Below are 17,046 nucleotides of genomic sequence, written 5' to 3'. Positions count from 1 at the left end.
CGCAACAGAAGAGTTCACATAACATATAACATATAACAATACTCACAAAACCGAAGAGTTCACACGCAACACATGAGTTCACAAAGCATAAACGTTCACAAAAGATTTTGGGCACTTGCACATTAGGTACCTCTTGAATGCCGTGCTCTAAATACAACAGTCTTTTACGCAGACAAAAATGTTACATGAACACGAAGACACAATAAACATGTAATCAAGAGTGCCAGTTAATAATAACAATGCCAGCAATAACTGATATCTGACTTAGTAATTTTGTGATATTTTTGAGTCCTCCGAAAATTGTACTAAGGCGAGCGCAGCGATGTTTTGTAATATTTCTGTCGGCCATGGAACCAAAATTTTTCCTATGGATAGGGGTCGTCTATCCAAGCCATGTAGTTTTTCTGAACGCTTCTTACGGAGAGCATCATGTTTTTACAGTGTAGAAGAAGGTGTTCTATGTCTTCCTCGGGCTCTCCACATGAGCATGTAGCACTATTAGTTTTTCTTATCCTATACAGGAATCTTTTAGTATAGGCAGTGCCTAGCCGAAGCCTATGTACTGTTGTTTCAACCAATCGGTTAACCTTAAACGGAATATTGAATTCTATTCCAGGATCAATATCATATAATTGAGAGTTCTGCGCATCATTTATGAACTAAGATTCCTTGGACAATTTATCGTATAGTTTGTTCAATAAACAACGCGCATCACCCGTAGCTAGAGGAACGAGTGACAATTCATTCTTTTAATGAGCTGCACGTGCCATGTGATCAGCCGTTAGATTTCCTATGATTTCACAGTGGCTTGAAATCCACTGGAAAGTTTTGTCGTGTTGTAGATCTTTCGCTATGGCGTGTGTATTCTGTATTTCGTATGCCAATGTGCTGTTTCTTTTTCTTAAGCTGATTTCATTTAAGCTCAGCAATGAGGCTTGCGAATGATTCAGAACTACCCAGCGAAGAGGTCCAGAATGCTGACATATGTAACGAAAAGCAGAAATATTGCGTAAAGTTGTGCCGTTGTGGACGTTGTAAATTCGCAAAGCTTATAAGCTCTTTTCTCTTGGTATTCAGGTGTATGAAACGCGGATGTATAGCCTTGTTTCCAGCATGACTCATCAGTATATACGTGAATGCGATCTACGTAGTTAGTGTAAAGATGTGATAGAGTTAATCGCTTTATCACAACTACGGGCATGTCACATTTACGACCTATTCCAGGAATTAAAGTGACTATTTCTGGAATTCCAAGTCGCCATGGAGGATGAGTTGCGCATGCAGGCCAGTACTCGTAAGCAGGTAGTAAGTTTTTGCACCGCCGTATTTCATCATGTATGCGCGCAGCGGTTCTACCTTCAAGGTTTTGGCATAATGGATGATTAGCGTGTTGTGTTGCCAAACGAAAAACATGACGACAAGTTTCCGTAAATCTTGGTGCATGAAACGTTGGTTGGCGGGACACAGCAGTTAACAAAGCACTGGCAGATGCACGGAGAACGCCAAGACATATGCGAAGGCTTCTGGCCATTAATCTTTGAATTGTTTCCTCTAGATTACGGGATACTCCATGTAGTACAGGGGCAGAGTATGCTTTTCTTTGTCTAATGATCGCCAAGTGAATGCGTAATAAAGAAGAGGTTGAACTACCCCATCTCACTCCAACAAATCGACGAAGAATGTTGATTAAGGAGTTGACTTTCTCCTCTAATGATTTTATTTGGGGAGCCCATGATAGCCGTCTGTCTATATTAATACCCAAGAACTTGTGCTGTCGCACAAGTTGCAAACGCTGAAAGTCTAGCACGAGCTGGAATCTCTTGAGGCATTTCCTTGTAAAAGGAAGTACAGCAGTTTTCTCAATTGAAATAATCATACCTCTACTTTTCAAAAAATCATTAATCACTGTTAGGCCAGCTTGCAACTTTAGCTGAACGGCTTGAGTACTCGTGTCAGATGCCCATATGCACAAGTCGTCTGCATATAGTGAATAATTCAAGATAGCGGCCAAGATATGGGGTAATTCAGCCATAACACAGCTAAATAAAAATGGACTGAGTACACTACCTTGTGGAACGCCTTGATTCACTTTATGCTCTGTTCTTTTGCCATCAGCAGTTTCAATATAGATTTTCCTGTCTCTTAAGAATTCCGCAATCCATCTCAGTGTTCGGCCAACTATGCCCAACAGAATTAACCCGTGCAGTACGCGAGTGTGGCTGGCTGTGTCAAATGCACGCTTTTTTTCTAGAAACACTACAATGGTGATTCTTCCACAGCTCCTCTCATGATCTACGTATGTAATAAGATCTAAAATAGCATCCATCGTACACCGGCGCCTGCGGAAGCCCGCCATATTTTCGGGCAGTGCGTTGATGCATTCTGTCCACCACTGAAGCCTAGCATCAATCATCTTTTCCATAAGTTTACAAACGCAACTTATCAGGCTTACAGGGCGCAAAGAATCTAACGATAAAGGAGTTTTACACGGTTTTTGTATCTGAACCACTCGCGCAATTTTCCAAACAGGAGGAAGACATTCCGATATCCATGTTTCATTCAGTAATTTTAATAAAGTATTTGTGGCTACAGGACCCAGGTTTTTCAGGGCAGCATATGTGACCCCGTCAGGTCCAGCTGTTGTCCTCTGCGGCACGATACAAGTGCGTTCTTTAATTCTTCTGGTGAAAACAGCTGATCTAGGTCATGATGATCGCTTCTGATAGAAAAATGGACCGATGCTTTGACTTCTTCGATAGAATTACTGTATTCAGATGTGTTTACTTCTGCACTTGGGCGTGTAATAAGCTGACAAAACTCGTTTGCAACAGTTGTTCCCGGTACTTTCTGGACTAAAGCTAGAGCTCTGAATGGCTGTTGGTGCGTTACTGGTCCACTTAAAGAGCGCAGAACACTCCATAATTTTGATTCAGGTGTAAAGGGAGTGAGTGAAGTACAGAATTCCTGCCAGCGCATTGTACCTAGTCACTCCAGCTGCTCCAGCTGCTCCAGCGCCCCAGATAATTCGACTCACCCACTACGTGGGTGAGCCGAACCAATAAGTTGGTGAGCGCACGGGGACAGAACAGCTAATTGTATATGGTGCAGGATATCATCGATCAGGAGACGCGCAGTACAGAGAGCGGGAGGACGAACAGTGTCCCCTTGGGCTGAAACAAGCGTCGGTCCATCGTATGGCGTCGTGACTTTCCTGAGGCGGGAACATAAATCAGCATGGATAACGGAAATTGTCGCACCTGTGTCCACCAAAGCATCGACGGGCACTCCTTGGACAAACGCCGAGAGCACATTGGATGGTCGCAACGGAGGAATTTCAGTCCTGTTGATGTTTGCAGTTTGTCTTACAACAACTGCATCGCTTAGATTTCCGGCCGATTGTTAGAGTTGAGTGAGACGGGCCGTAGTGGTGACGTGGAGCGGCGGAACGGCGAAGGGGAGCGGCGTCTGGCTGAACGGTAAGTCGATGCGGGCGGAGATGTAGAGCGGAGCGGAGGCGAAGAGAAACACCGGCTATGGGAAGAGGCTCCAGTCGAAAAGTTGCGTTCAGAGATGTCGTATCCCCGACGCTCGTCCTGCTGACGCTTGTGGAATAAACGTGAAATATGGCCGCGATAGCCTCAGTAATAGCGCGTGGGCCGTGACGGACGCCAAGGCGGGTAGTACAGGGTGCTAGGTGCTCCGAGAGTCAGTGCAGTCAGATGGGCCGATGAAAGCTCGCGCGGCATTGACGTGGTGTTCACTGGAGGCGCGGCAGCAGCCGATGCGTACGTTGTTAGCGGCACCGTTGAGTAGACGTTGCCTTGAGGCGTAGCATCAACTTCGCGTACGTTGGCAGGGGACGAGCGATGGAGGGTTGCATGAGCGCAGAGCAGGTCAAGGACGTCAGTTCATCCCTGATGACGTCACGCTAGGCCGCGCTAGCAGGCGGACTGGGGCACACCGACGGTGACGACAAGCCCATTGATTGTAATTTTTCGCGTATCATAGCTCGTATCTGACACGCAGATGTGGGTCCGCCGTAGAAGAATATTCGCCAACGTTCGGCTGAAGGCGTCCAGGCGCTAACGCGTGGTGACGATGTCAGCGATTGTAGCGGGGTTCTTGATAGCAAGGGCATTGAAGGCGCCTGATGTAATGCCTTTCAGGATGTGGCGTACTTAGTCTGACATAGATGAAATCACAGGGCGGCAAAGCGCAAGAACATCCTCAATATACGATGTGTAAGACTCGCATGGCTGCTGCTGGCGAGTATCGACAGTTTTCTTTGGGATGGTAGAACGAACCGCCGGTGTACCAAATACTTGGTGGAGCTGATGCTTGAAGGCAGCCCAGTCAGTAAAGTCTATCTCGTGGTTGAAGAACCATGTCTTCGCCACACCCGTCAGGTAGAAGGAGACGTGGCGGAGCTTATGCGGGTCGTCGCAACGATTAGTGGAACTTACTCGCTCGTAGTCGTCCAGCCAGTCTTCCACAACTTCCCCACGAAGACCAGCGAAGAGATGGGGGTGACGCTGGTGGCTGCTCAGAATGTAAGGGGCGGCTGGTGGGGTCAGAACGGTAGCGGTAGAACTGGGGGTGGTTCGTCCTGAGACATGCTAGCGGAAAGTGGGCGGAAGCGGCGGCTTGAACGAAGCTCCAGGGGATAAACTGAGCGGGCAGAGGACTGAGGATGGAAGAGCTACCTCCACCACTTATGACGTCTCCGTTGGCACGACATTTATTCGGCCCGAGTACTTGGCAGCGAACCAGCAAAAGCACACACACGATGATGATGATCACACAGAACTGAAGATGAGGATCGAGCAACGTAGGATGATGATGATGATAATATACAGATGAAGAAGACGTGCGTAATTAACGCCCACAATATCGGCATTGAGCGAGCGTAGAGGTAGACTGCGCAGCACTATATACAATCCTACGTGCTAGTCAACCCTTTTACCTCTGTTTGTTGTTTCCGCTGCCATCGTTAGTATTAAATAGAGTGTCGTAAATAATAATGCGCCACCTTTATCAACAGTACGGAAGCCATAGCGCTTTTAACCGTACCCAATATCGTATCGTTTTCTGGTGCACCTAATAACTTGCTCCAACCCCTTGGGGAAAAAGAGGAAGAGTAGTTTCAACGTTCTTCCTAGATAGCAAACTTCCGCATTAAAATCAGCGGTTGAGCTCCCGACGGCACCGATCAGCCCTCTCTCAGAGCTCCTGTTCACCCAATGAAAGCCGCCATTATTCCAGCGAATTTTACCGTCCTTAATATCCCCGTTTCACTTTCTTGATTTACAGGTGGGCGCTGCTTAAAAGCAGCTGAACAAAATCCCGACCGCAGAGTGTAATCTATTACGAAGTGCGGCCATTAGGATGTCGTTTTGGCTACGACAGACGTCGCCATAGAAAATTACAACAAAAATATTAAAGTGGCATTAGCAAGAAGTAGCAAGTTTGTTTATACCCGATAAGGTATAGTCTTTCGAAACTTGCGGAAACTGTTTCTTTCTTGGAAAGAAAATAATTACCGCCGTGTTTGTGTAGTTTCTTTGGCGTTGCTCTGCGGAGCCCGAGGGCGCTGGATCAAATCCCGGCAGCAGCGACCGGATTTCAACGGAGCGAAATGCAAAAACGACCGTCTACCGTGCATTGGGTGCACGTTTAAAGAACCCCAGGTGGTCGAAATTATTCTGGGGTCCCCAACTACAGGTAGTAAAGGTTAATCCGGGGTCCCCCGCTACACCGTGCCTCATAATTATACCGTGGCTTTGGCGCTTAAAAAAGCAGAATTTAAAATTGTACAAGAAAAACGAAGATTCAAATTTCACCTTTTGAATTTTGCGCTGAAACTCCAGCGCCGGTACGTCATTGCAACGTCAAGGATGTAAAAGAAAAAAAGAAAAGTTCTCGTATTTGGGCTTTTGCGATGCACTAAAGCTGTCGAAATTTGCCAACTTGTGTTTTTGTCCCCTTTAGAATGCAATATAATCCATCATTGCCGATAAATAACACACTAGACACACTAGGCGCACACAGCAGGCGCTGTCAAAAATGGTGACTTCATGTCGAGTCGGTTCAGGAAGTTCGAGACGGTGTCGACACCTGGATTTACTTTTTTGCGTTATTTCTGGCGTATCGGGACTCTTTTCAACGATTAGAGTGGATTTTTAAGGTGATAGTTGTTTTGGACTCACTCGCCAAAAATCTCCATCGCTGCAGCCATTGTCTTTCCCTGCAATCTCGAAATCCCTTGCTACAAATTTACTAGTAAACAAAAGAAAAACCGACGTGGCCCAACGAGGATTTCAACTCTAACCGGTAGTACATTGCCAGTTGAAGATTGTACTTGCTGACCACTCCACCGACGGTATTCTAGCGAAAAGTAGCACAATGATACACTTTACATACAAAACCTGACTGGTTACAAGTGCTCCAATAAGCTATCTAATTGATTAAATGGTCCAACTACATCCTACGAAAGCACATGAGCATTTATTTTTCAGGGATCAATTAGCATTGGGTTACTTTGTTCCCAGCGTTTATTAACATTCCACCGGTATAATTAATAGAGCCACAGGCCTTGCCCTTCACGTGCGTCCTCTGCAACACTTCGCGCGTTATTTTTCACTATGTATTGATTTTAAGATTTTCCGTCGGTCATCTTCCCTAGTTTCAGTATACAGCATTCACGCAACAAGACGGCAAGTTGGGCCAGTTGGTTGGAATTCATCGTAAGGATCGTAACAGTGCAAACAAGACATGGACAAAAGGACGGAAAATCGACAACGCGGCGCTGACTCTCAACTGATATTTTATTGAAGGATCGTCTAGCATATATACCAAATTCAAAGAACCATGACATGCGCAAGACACAGTGATACATCGAGGCCGAGGTGACAAACTAGGTATAATCAAGAGTTGCAGAAGTAATGAAATTCCTTGTCCTGAAGAGCGATTGACGGTTCGCTGATACATGCCTTGACCCTAATCGTTATATTGTATGCCTCAGCGATCTCTCTTGTCAATTGGTTAGTGTGTTTAAAGATGATAGAAGTCTTGTCAAAAAGGGGCGCGACACCCGCAGGACTTGCAATGCTTCGGAAGATGAAGTGGCGCAACCCTTGAAGAGACAGCTCATGCTCCCTAAGTCGAACGTTTAAACAGCGTTTCGTTTGGCCCACGTACTCAGTACCACAAGACAACGGTATGGCATACACAACGTGCCTAACACATGTGATGTAGCCCTTCACATGTTTGACATTGCATTTCCCTTTTGCCTGCTTATCCTTGAGCATATTGTCCATAATCGGACATATGCGGCCTATCTTATGTTTCGCGGAAAACCAAACATCTATACCGTACCTAGAATCTACGTTCTTTAGCACATGTGCCATTTTGTGCACATAAGGAACTACCGCGTTTTTTTTTTCTTTTCTCATCTGATTTAGTTTTACCACCTTTGTTGCCTATGTTTTTGACGCCAAGAAGCATACTTTCACACAAAGAAGAAATGAGCATATTTGGGTAACCAGAGTCTTTTAAACGAGTAACTTGATCATCAAAGGCAGCCTTGGACATATGTATACACGACTTCTTCAGTGCAGCATTTAGGACAGTCTTCTTTATAGCTCTCTTCACAATCTTAGAATGACCAGAATTATAGTTCAAAATGGGCTTCACCGATCTGGGATCATGTTTCCAGCACATATGACTTTTACCAAAGGTTATTCGTTGGTCCAGAAATTGTAGTTGATGATATTTAGGGAGTTCAAAAGTGAAGTTGAGGCCCATACCGTGCTGTCTGAATAGCGCTAGAATTTCATCTACACCCGTTGGGTGAGTGTCACTAATAATAAATATAATGAAATCATCAGCATAGCGGAAAACGCCACTAGACAATTTAGCAAGGTGACACTCGTTGCCTGTCAATATAACCTAGAACTACTGCACTGATGATAGGAGCCACACACGAACCAATGCATACCCGCGATTTTTGTACATAAAGACCCCCTCTCCATGACACAAACGTGGACTTCAAGTAAAAAGAAAGAAGTTCAAGAAAAGCTTCTATTGATATGCCGCAACACTTAATGAAGTCTACTTCATCATTGTCATATACTATGCACTCTTTAACACACTTCATAACCTGGGCATGTGGAAGGGAGCAATACAAGTTTTCCACGTCTATGCTGAAAGCTCCTCGAATGCCCATCGAACTATCTTTTAGGTACTTGCATACAGAGTCAGAATTCGCTGTTCGGAAAGGGTCTACTATTTTTAGGCACATAAGATTCTTCTGCAGATATCGCGACACAATCAACTGCCAGCTGCCTTTTTTCCGAGACTATAGCCCGGAAAGGCATGTCTGCTTTGTGCGATTTCACTGTAAAGAAAACTTGTAACTCAAGATTTTTTGCTTTCTTTACGCTAGCTGCTAACCGTTGCAAGTTCATTTCTTCTCATATAGAAAGTGCTTGCTGCTTGACTTTCGCGGCTTTAACCTTTAGAGCTTTAAAGTTTTTCTGAAGTACTGCCTCAGACGTTTGCGAAAATAAACCAGAATTCATAACAACAAAGTACCCTTCTTTGTCTGCTACTAGCACATGCAACTTCTTTTCACAAAGAAAATGAACTAGGGGCTTAAGCAGGTCCATGCCACCCCTTCCTTTTCCTGCCCTAGCAATGACATCTACACATTCTGACACACACCTTTGGACGTTCGTCGTCTTTGGCACACCTTGAGACCGACCTTGCTGTGGCCACCTTCTCAAAGGAAGCCAGGTGAGGTTCGAAGCACTACTTCGGGCCGAGACCCAATACCCGCTGGTGTTCCTCCGGAATAGGCGTCGTGCTCAGGTTAAGCACATCACTCTGAGCAGGTTTTGTTTTTTACCTTCACTGGGAGCGTAGGACGAACACTGCGCCAAAGGAATTCGCTAGTCGAATCAGCTATGTTGCACCGTTGCCTATACTGGCGTGAATGTTGGAAATCCTCCAGATGACGTGAACATGCTATTCAAAGTAAGTCTTTGAGAGTCCTAACTTGTCGCCACCACTCGGACTTGAGAATCTTGCACAATCTCCGCGAATGTCCAACCGAGGGCTTCAGCCACCCGCACACCATCTGGACGTCGGCTGGGCAAATTCCTTGTCTGACATGCCAAGACGCAACCCAGGCCTTACACACGCACGCTGCCGTCATGGCTGCCAAACAGGCTGGGTTATGAAGGTTCGAGTTGACACAAAAAAAGAGCCCTGAGTACTAGAAATATACTGCAACAAGACGGAAAGTTGGGCCAGTTGGTTGGAATTCATCGTAAGGATCGTGACTGCGCAAACAAGACACGGACAAAAGGAAGGAAAATCGACAACACGGCGCTGACTCTCAACTGATATTTTATTGAAGGATCGTCTAACTTATATACCAAATTCAAAGAACCATGACATGCGCAAGACACAGTGATACATCGAGGCCGAGGTAACAAACTAGGCATAATCAAGAGTTGCAGAAGTAATGAAATTCCTTGTTATGAAGAGCGATTGATGGTTCGCTGATACATGCCTTGCCCCTAATCGTTATATTGTATGCCTCAGCGATCTTTCTTGTCAATTGGTTAGTGTGTTTAAAGGTGATAGAAGCCTTGTCAAAAAGGGGGTGACACCCGCAGGACTTGCAATGCTCCGCAGCATTCATGCAATTTGCATGAATTTGCTTGAAGTATTGCATAACACTATCCATGCAAAACTTCAAATGACCAGTCAATTAGGACACCCGAGATTTTTGTGTGGTCGGTACGATAGATATCCGCTGTCGTGCAGCACTACAAGTAAACCTGTGACTTTCTTAGCTTCCAATTGGAACACATAAAAAAAAGCTGTTTCACTTGTGCTGAGCCTACTTTCTTTTACACCAGTGATTCAAAACCAGTAATTATTTGTTAACTTCGTTAAATGGAATTTTAAATGCGTATCTCTATGCCTAACCAATGAGGAAACCCGTGCAGCCGTCCGTCACGTAAAACGCATTGCTACAAAGAAATGACTGTGTCAAAAAAACACATTCGAAACAAAGAGCAGTAGCGGTAGAGTTCCGAACCTACGTCCCAACGGTCAGAAGCTGGGTGTCTTACCCACTGGGCTAAGCACCCACTTTTCTTTTTTACAGCGAAGCTGGATACCTCTACCAGCCAAGGAAATTTCCGTGTCGTCGTAAGCAAAAAACGCCATGTGTCGCGAGGAGGGACATAGAAGGAAAGCGGGTTGTCGCGCGCTCTTCCGGGCTCCCCTCGCCTCTCCATTGAAATCAGGCATACAGCATACAGCTCAGAACTCGTTTTCAAAAAAAAATACACAAAACAAGCGTCAAAACCACATGATGGATGATAAGGCGCGTGTGAACAATAGGAACACCCTCCAACGCGTTCCGGCAAAAATTAGGTTTGCGGCTGCTTGAAAACCCTCGTAAAACCATTTTCTCTGGTTTCACTCTTTCTAGAACCACGTGTGTGAATTCAAGCGACGTCACAATGGGTAATCGTTGTGGGTGCCGTTTACAGCGTTCCTTCTCCCGCGTGTTTTTCCTGGTAGAGATTACGGTTCCATAAGCTACACCTAGTGGAAAAATACCCAACAGCATAGAAATCACGTATTGACGTCACCACGGTCTAGCAACTCATTCACTTCATTCCAGGCTACCATGGGTGGACCACGGAAAGTAAAGACGCCAGAAGAACAGCGTGAATATATCGTCGTTGTGAAGTATTAAAGGGTGTGGTTGAGTACATTTCACTCGTCTCTGGTTTCACTCTTTGTAGAGCCACGTGTGTGAATTCAAGTGACGTCATAATGTGTAATCGTTATGGGTGTCGTTTAGAGCTTCGCTTGTCAACCACCTTCACAGCGCGGATTGGAGCCACAGTTATATTTTTTCCTTTATTATATGGGAGCAGAATCTTCAGCAAAACGATAAAAACAAAGCGCTACAGGAATTAAAGGTTACTGAAAGCACATTAGAAAGTCCGGCCAGCACGGGCTAAACACTCACGCTTGCAGAAGGTGAATATATGTGAACCATATGAATGCGTTGTACTGGCGGTACAAAACAAATGTCAAAGGGAACAGTTTCTATGAACGCTTTGTTGAGAGATTTGGTGATGGTGGAATAAAAGCCATCTCTAGGATCACATGTAGAGCCCACTTGGAGCATTGTAGACGTCAGGAAGATTTCGATTTTGCGAGCATTTAATGCCAAACACGCCATATCCCCGATGCGTTTCGGTGGTCGCGGGATGAACCTTCCGTTGAGTCGTTACTTCACAGATTGAAATGCCAATGATCTTTGGGGCTCATGCGCTTTGCGTCTCGCAACACTGACAGATAAGCAGTCACTGAGTTGATAAGGATGATAAGGAGTGATGAGGGGTGATACGGGTCTCATTACGTTTGGTAATGGTTTGACGTGGACGGTTAAGGTGCTAAAGAGCGATAAGGGCTTATAATGATCGGAGCAACTCTGATAAGGTTGATAAGGACGGGTAATGGTTGAGAAGGCTCAGATCAAGTCCGATAAGGTTGATAAGAACCGATAAAAGTTTATAAGGGTTGGAATATGTCCGATAAAGTTGATAAGGGTTTATAAGAATCGGATCAATTGCGATGAGGTTGACACCCGCCGATAAGTGTTGATAAGGCTCGGATCGAGTCAGATAAGGTTGAAGACAACCACTAAGTGTTGAAAATGGGCGGATCTAGTCCGATAAAGTTGACAATGACCGATAAGGGCTGATAAGGGTTTTTACTTGTCGGATCAAGTTTCATGACATTGATGGTGGCACGAGGCAGCGTGGAGATAAGCAAGTAACACAATTCCAATGCATATTTAGACAACTCCCAGAAGAGTTCGTGCGTGAATATTTAGGTGCTAAGCACCGTATGCGCTAGGGCTGTCGGCGTCTCCTGTCTACGTCGTCACGGTAAAGCAAGAGGCTCGTGCTCGCGCTCGGCACGCGCTCGTGCCACTGCTCCCGCGTTCGTCGTCGTCTTTCACAGCTGGCTACATTGCCGCTCATCATTCCAGCGTAGAATTTCACTTCTCTTCTGTCGTCGTAATAGGGAGGCCGCGCTTACGGGGTAATGAGCCATTGCTCAAGACAGCATAAGAAGATTAGCGGTGCATGCTTCGTACCTCCCCAGGTTTCACGTTAATGGAGCTGCATTTCGCTCAATGGGTCATTTGCCACTTACACATAAAATTTAATTCACCGCTCAAACCTAGCCTACGACTTAACTCGTGCTAACTGTAATAACTAACAAAAACTAAAACAGTAACAAAGGCGTCCATAATGACCAACATTGCTGAGGGAGTTAAAGAAAACAATGATGGTTTCGCTAATACTTCATGGTAAAAGACATCATCAACTAGTCCTAAAACAATACTAGTGACAACTTGGCCGCACGGCGAGATTTTTTTCTTCGTGGCTTGCAATAAGTGATTGAGAGTGGTCTGCATAACGCACAGGTAGAGAATGAAATACCTGTGAGGGTGGGTAATTCATATATAGTAAGAAGGGCATAGGTCCAAGAAGTTGGCCCTGCTGAGCACCCAAATTAATACTTTTAATATCACACTGTGCTTCACTAACGTAAACAAATTTAAACAAATTGTTTAGGCTATTTAAATAACTCTCAAAAAGTACTAAGGATTCATATAACGGGATGATTGACCCTTAAGTATAACTTGATGTAAGGAAACAAATGCTTTTCAAGTATATGTGCCAATTTTTATAACCAATGATCTAACATCAATGGGTTTCCCAATAAAGTCCACAAATGTGTACATTGCTTTGGTATTGTAGAAAAGGCTTTCCTAAAGCGACATCAGTGAGGTGAAAGAATGCTGTGTTCTTTTTTCAGAGTTGAGTTTAACGGAATAGCCGCAATATTTCCACAACTTTACAAAATACAGGGAGTATCAAAATTCGTCGATAATTTTCCACTGTGTCCTTATCCTTGGGTTTATATATTCGTATTGCTATTGTTATTTTCATTTGAGCTGGAAATATACTCCTCACCCACATTGTACTAAGGACATGAGCAAGAACCGCTGAAATTGCATCCTTAATTAGCTTAGGCATATAAGTAGCGATATTGCCACGTGTACTTGTTTATCTTTCACCAGTGACCGCTCTTCACCGGCTCACAAATGTTAACCATTATCGCTCGGCGCAGGAGGCGCCTGCATGCATCGGAAGTTTCTCGAACGTTATCGATGCTTCTTTCCGTTGCCTGTTTTCACCGACACTTATGGTATCTGATTGTATGACCGACGCGAATTGTCTAGAACTTTCTGGAAGACACGCGGGCACCAGGCATTACTCTGGAACCTTCGATGACTCATGTATAAAAGCCGACGCGTTTCGCCGCTGATGAGATTTCGACGATCGCCCACTGTGTTCGCCGCTATCGTTTACCTTCGAGTGCAACTTGCTTTTGTGGGCACAGCTTCGCCCAATAAAGTCCGTTCTAGTCCGAAACAGTCTTGCGACTGTTTTCTTCACCGTCACTACTACGTGATAATATTGTCAACACCAATACCATAAGCAGCCACGCGAAACCCAGGTAATAAAGATTGCAAATGGACAGTGTAGAAATCTTCCACTTTAGCCTGGACTGAAATTACCGTGATTGTTTGGTCTCTCCATTGCGAATATTGCATAGATAATATTGAACTTGTACAGAGAAAAGTTATACGGCTCATTTACCATCGTTATGAGATGCTGTTCTCCATCACGTGCTCAAAATTTATTGATTCACTCTGTGCTAGAAAGGCGCACGTGCAAACACATTTGTTCCTTGCATAAGTTTGTGAATTAGGGCATCCGTGCCAAAAAATCCATTTTATTTATCGTTGCCCTCTACCCACGCATCCCTTCGTTCCAATCCACTTAACAATGTTCCGTTTAGGTCAGCTTCGAATTGTTTTGAAATGTTCCTTTTGTATCCATTAACAATTGAAATATGGGATAGCTTAGAGAGATCATTGCGACAACTATCATATGATCGATTCGTGAAGAACGTGGCTCATTATGTTTTTCGATCACATTTATTTGTCGTTCTTTTTTTTCTTGCTCTCTATTGAACTTCTGTATTCACTCCTGCAATTGTAGTCCTTAGAGACTGTATCATCAATAATGCATCAAGTTATGCGCAGATAATTTTGTTTTGTACATCCTAGGCACATCGTCGTACATCATGCTTTCTAGCTGCTAAATCAGATTTGCGAGCACCACTGCTTTAGTATCGATTCGAATTTTCACCTAATGTGTCACCAGATAAAATCGCTCGAGAGAGATGAAATAATTATCGGGTGGTACTTTAGTTTATATTGATTCCGTCTTTTCATGCTCACATCAGCAAAAAATAAATAAAAGCGACTACCGAACGCTGTCGCCATGTCCCATGGTAGTCACTCTCCTGACTGACGTAAGAAGGGTACTTTTAGCTTAAGTTCTTGCTTTTCATTCTCTTTTCTCGCCTTACTAAAAGCTGTTCGGCATTTTTGTTCTTGTTTTTACAGCCCATAAGCTTTCTATCGGTCATGCCGGCTTGAGTAGCTTTGCAACATTTTTGTTTAATGGTCTGTGCACGTTTTAGAATTCGTTTTATTCGTCCTACATTTGATAGTACTCTACTTTCAGGTGATATTTTAATGTATAATTTCGTAATGATCCCCTGTAAGATAATGCCCTCAGTTGTAACGTAAACCGATAAATACGTAAAACATCGGGCATGATGCGTGCAGTTACGGTCTTGACACTGTTTAAGGTGGCATGCGAAGTTTGGTTCCCCAGTTCCCTCATCCCAGCCTCATGAACGTCATGACGCCTAGATTAAAGAAGTGTTCCACATCTCCTGCAAGGATCGCAACTTGCACTGGCTAACGTACGTACCCATGTCTAGCTTGAGTACATGAAAAAAATATCCATAAAATTGGGCGTAGAAGAGCGAATCGCGTGAGTAATTCCGAGTTTTTCGGTTCGGCTTCCACAGGCATCAAGTTGTTATTTGTGTCATCTTTGTTTTCGTATCCAGCATATGGAACACATAGCTTATCAGACATTTAAACGTAGATCATAAATAATTCTACATTTCGTTTTAAAAATGATTAATTTCTTCTATGCTTTTCTTTGATTTATTGCTAATTTGGGCATGACGACTGTAATCTAGCCGGGGATATAACTTTGTTCCACTGTCGGAGCATGAAAACTATTCAGACTTCGACTATAAAAATGCATGTTTATAATGTAGTGTATGTCCTTCTAAAAAAATTTGAGAGCGCACATCTTGCACCTCCTTCTACTCCCACATTGCGCATGCAGCATTTTTGTAAATCAATAAAGCATTTAAAAGAATTGAAGGTCACATGTCGTAGCAGATTGATATTATTATTCGCAATATTAAAGTATTTTCTTGCTCATTCGATGGCGATATTTGCAGCATTGTGACAGGTTGTTACGAACTTAAATACTGAAAAAGATGTTCAAAGGCCAATAGAATCCAGATTATTGTTTTTGAGCATTTTTTGGCGTAAAATAAACGGCAAGTTCAATCCAAACTAATTCCACTTGATGAAAATGGAGGCGTGAAGGCATTCCGCCACACGTAAGTAAGTGATGTTGAAAGGGAGTTAGCATCTCTGCCCTGGTAATGGTAATTTTAAAGGCATATTAGGAAAGCAGCATAGTGATGTTGTCAGCTCACAGCCAACTTCCCGACAATAGGATAAAGAAAAGGTGGTGGTAAAAGGTAGTCATCAAATTGTAAACTGTATGATAATGAATTCGACGACTGCGCGTATTTTTAAGGATAGCTTATAAAAGAGATCCTGCAATATAGTAACGCCGACCTGATGAAAAATGCATAACGTAAATGAAGACCACATTAGAAAAACGTATCTGACGAAACAAATCGATTGGCTCGCCTGTCTAAACTGAGATAGGATTGCTTTCAATGAAACTCGATTTTCACCTGACCGTCATGATTTAATGTGGCAGCACTGTTCGTACATAGCAGTATCCAACTATTTTCTTAGAATAATACTTTCAAAGCTAAAGCAAAAAAAAGTATTGCTTCTTTTTGTCTGAAATAAAAAGTGGCGTCTACTGCTATAACAGGCTTCTAGGAAAGGGGTGGGTCATGCTTCTGTAGACTTCGCAACGCAGCTTCGTGTGACAGTGTGCAGGACTTGCCCATACAGCGTTGAACAAGACAGGTACGATGATATAAAAATACGTGTCAAGTTTATATTTTTGTGACTCCCTTAGTCGACGGTCATCGCGAAGACATGTTCTCCGACTGTGAGGACATCTACACCCCGATATGCGGGACCCGTTAATTGTGTATTTAGAAAATAACTACTCGCCGTCGTCACCAAGCAACACCAAGTTTCACACTGAAGCACCAGCGTCACAAAACATCCATAAATTCAGATCCGCTGACCACGCTTTCAGCATTTAGCAACTGTAGCCGCTCAATGGAAGAGCGGTAGATGACTCATATTTAGGCGCCCGAGGAGTGGAGGCAGCAATTTTAACGGCGGTAGCAGCGAAGATCGCAGTATCGAATGTGAGCAACAGGCTCGAGTGAGCAATGCAAGAGAAAACGTATCGTCGGATTCAATAAGTAAAACATAATTCTGCCATTGCATTTAGCCGGGGTTATCTGAACAAAGGCGCAAATGGGAAATATAAAGCGCTGCCTGCGTGGCCTCCAGAAGTCAAATGGTGTGAGAAGGTAAAAAAAAAAAATCGGCACAGACTTTCTTGTGCGTCCAGTTACCGATAACAGCCGAGTTCCTCGTTGGTAATGTTTGCACAGCCCTGGCGAAGATTGCGTATTTCAATTGATGTCAATGCTGAATTTCATTTTCCTCGATGTCTCCATTTCTGTCAAGTTTACACTTCACCAGCCTCCTCTCACCCTCAGGAGTGTTCTACTACCCACTGGCCAGTCATTATTGCCGGGCCAGAGGCAATA

General features: G+C 44.0%; 2 protein-coding genes across 2 annotated transcripts in view; one reads left to right on the top strand and one right to left on the bottom strand.

Annotated features, from left to right (window-relative positions):
* The window catches only part of LOC119453719 (gastrula zinc finger protein XlCGF8.2DB-like), a 489,906-nt gene that overhangs the window by 237,495 nt on the left and 235,365 nt on the right, over positions 1-17,046 (bottom strand). The window lies entirely within an intron of this gene.
* LOC119453721 (guanylate cyclase 32E) overlaps positions 1-17,046 on the top strand; it is a 197,038-nt gene that overhangs the window by 70,924 nt on the left and 109,068 nt on the right. The gene's annotated exons all lie outside the window — the stretch shown is intronic.

The sequence above is a fragment of the Dermacentor silvarum genome, chromosome 5, assembly GCF_013339745.2.
Source record: "Dermacentor silvarum isolate Dsil-2018 chromosome 5, BIME_Dsil_1.4, whole genome shotgun sequence".
In the NCBI taxonomy this organism is placed as follows: Eukaryota; Metazoa; Arthropoda; class Arachnida; order Ixodida; family Ixodidae; genus Dermacentor; species Dermacentor silvarum.
This window is presented reverse-complemented; position numbering and strand designations above follow the sequence as displayed.